Source organism: Dermacentor albipictus, chromosome 7, assembly GCF_038994185.2.
Source record: "Dermacentor albipictus isolate Rhodes 1998 colony chromosome 7, USDA_Dalb.pri_finalv2, whole genome shotgun sequence".
NCBI classification, from domain to species: Eukaryota; Metazoa; Arthropoda; class Arachnida; order Ixodida; family Ixodidae; genus Dermacentor; species Dermacentor albipictus.
The window spans coordinates 89571076-89573983 of record NC_091827.1 but is presented as its reverse complement, the minus strand read 5'-3'; the positions used below and the strand labels follow the sequence as shown (position 1 = coordinate 89573983).

General features: G+C 46.4%; 1 long non-coding RNA gene across 1 annotated transcript in view; it reads right to left on the bottom strand.

Annotated features, from left to right (window-relative positions):
• The window catches only part of LOC135916774 (uncharacterized), a 37423-nt gene that overhangs the window by 26785 nt on the left and 7730 nt on the right, over positions 1–2908 (bottom strand). The window lies entirely within an intron of this gene.

Sequence of the window (2908 nt, the reverse complement as noted above, 5' to 3'; positions counted from 1 at the left end):
GGCGAACTGTAGGAAGTGAATAAATGTGCATGAAGCGCGCACAAATGGATGCCATACGTGCAGGAACTCTCGCATTACATAGAAAATGTGCCAGGAAGGTACGGCGCCATACAGTGTTTTATTCTACGTGGAAGTCAAATTTGTTCTGTCATGCACTTGGACGGCAGAACAGTTTAAATTGCTGTTGGCTACGCAAATGCATATACCTCATCATAACTAGTGAATTCTTTTCCGATGTGGTCTGATTTATTTGATTTACATTACGTTAGTAAAGTTTACATAGCCTGACGGATTGTCGCGTTAACGCACGTCTCAGGGAGCATGCGCATGCAATCGGAGTTACCCTTGGCCATGCTCTGCTGTGATCGGAAGTGCGACCACAGTTTAAGGTAGGCGACGAAGCTGCTATTCTGCCAAAGAGGACAATCGACAAAAATAAAACAAATGTATTACGAGACTGCCTAATGCGAAATTTGAGTGCAGTCCCATACTACGTGTTTTTATTTCGAGTGTCAATATTTTGTATTACTATGATTATATATATACATGGTTTATACCTATAGGAAGAGAACGCTCCGAGTAGCGCGCTTTGTTTTCATACAGACGACGCGCGCTACTCTGTCGCGATATCATGCCATCGTCGCCGCACAGCCCGTCTTATGCGGCACTACGCTTTCGTTTCACCGCCGACGAGAGCGGCCCTTCGTCGCAGGAAAATCGTACCACCGGTATCAGCGCCGAAAACATCCAAGGGCGCGTCACAACGAGGCTGACTCGTAGCCACCCGCCATCGCCCCTTGCAGGAGCAGTGATGGCCGTAACGCACGCTGGCACAGCGGTCCGACCTCAGCAATTGGCGCCGCGGACGAGCATAGCCCCCCTACACTCCCCCCCCCCCCTCGGAAGCGCAGATGAGATCGCCCATGCGAAGGCGAATGCCGCAGCCGCCGGCAACTCAGCGCATGCGCAGGCCGTTTCACCTCCGCTCCTCTTCCACTTTCCGCCTCATGCTTTGACTGTAAACTCCTACTCCACTTTCCTCCTCGCGCTCTCTTCTTTCATCTCCCGCTGCGCTCCGCGTTCGCTTTCATCTTTCGCTGTGCTCGTTCGCTCGGTTACGCCGACGCTTAACGCAGGAACGGGCGCCAAGGAGCCGCGCTCTAATATAATGGCATTAGCCTTACTAGACATGGCGATTGATTGATTGATTGGTTGGTTGGTTGACTGATTTGTTGAGTGATAAACGTTCATGGGACACAAATACGTTTCAGTCAAAATAAACAAAGCACGTCAGGACTAATAACCAGTAACAGCCAGTACATAGGGTGTGATTCTGACACGCACTTATAGATACCTAGAATGACTGTACCTGTAAACAGGGCCGCATACGTAAAACTATTCTATTCAGGGGCGGAATTCACGAAGCATTTCTTTCATAAATGCTGTTCTTCATTCGCTGATCGCCTTCGCTGTAGTATGTCCTGGCATAATGGCACGGACGCCATTAGCCAAGCACTTTCTGTGAACGCGGGCCCTGATTTTGTCGTAATCTCCTGACGTCCGATTTACGTGACCGCCAGCGCAAGCACCAGGTATTGACCCGCAACGTTTTTTGAACTGCCAGAGCAAACACTATCCTCGTTTATCACTTCTCCTTCCTTTCAAAGCAAATAGCAGTGAATACCTTATTGCGTTTTTCTAACATGACTGTCTGACAAGAGGCGAGGAGCGCGCTGTAATGGAGAGGGCTTAGGTGGGGCTGAGCTAGCGTAGTGAATGTTTATAATCAGATGAGGAGGATGGTGTCTGCGTGTGCAATTGCTCCGCTTTCTAATTGTCTAGCTTGCGGTAGCTCGCCGACGATCTCAGCGGCATGCAACGAAGGTTAAAAATGCAGCTAAAGCATCTTCTGAGTCAAGAAGAGCTGGCAGAGCAATTTCATATACCTGACGAAAGAGCTCGAAAATTTTAGACTGCCACGCAAAAATTTTATTATGTGTAAAGAAATCCATTCTAGTGGGCAGCTTCGAGTAGCTAGTGTCAGAGCGATAGGTGGGTAGCCATTTTATATATATTTCCTGGTGTAGTGCATGGCTGCATCGAATGAAAACCAGTTTTGTTCGGCATATTAATGCATTAAGGCTTGCGTTGGGGCCAATTCGGGTGTTATACTTCTACTAATTGGCCTAATTGCCCACAGTGCTCACTCCCTCTATGTTTCAATGAACATTTGATAGATGCGCTTCGTCTGTGCAGTTATCGTCCTTGTGTCGTCCCTGTGTCGTTCCTGTGTGTAGCAAGGAAGCATCACGCGGAATCCCTAACACCGTACAACGCTAGAGTCAATGTTTTTAAATACTCTTTCTTTCCGCGCACAATAACTCAATGGAATTTACTCCCGACTGATCTACTAGCCAGTATTAATGCCTTTGACAGAATTGCTTATGGAGAGTTGCAGATTTATTGTTTCCTGTTCCTGCTACGTGTCATTCTTTATATATTCTGTTTACTGCAATGTAATTTGCTGTGCTTTTGTAGTTGTTATTGTTGTCTTCTTGTGTTGCCCCTCCTTGTAGGACCCATTTAAATTGTGCAGTATGCTGTAAATAAATAAAATAATAATAAACGTTGCAGTGCTGCTTAATTAGCAGAAGTATATTAATGCATCTTTCGTGTGTACACGTCTCAATGAATTGGTGTGTTTTTGCGGTTTTGCATGTATTTCCTCGCTTTATGCAAAAATTTATGAGCCATTTAACTCTGTGAAGGTGGTTGACCAGAGAAGCTGTTTAGCACACGACACGGAGGTGACATAATTTTGAAGAAAGGTACGAACTCATTTACTGTTTTGACGGGTGGTGATTGTGACGAAAGGTACGCACACACATTTATTGTCTTGATCGGTGGT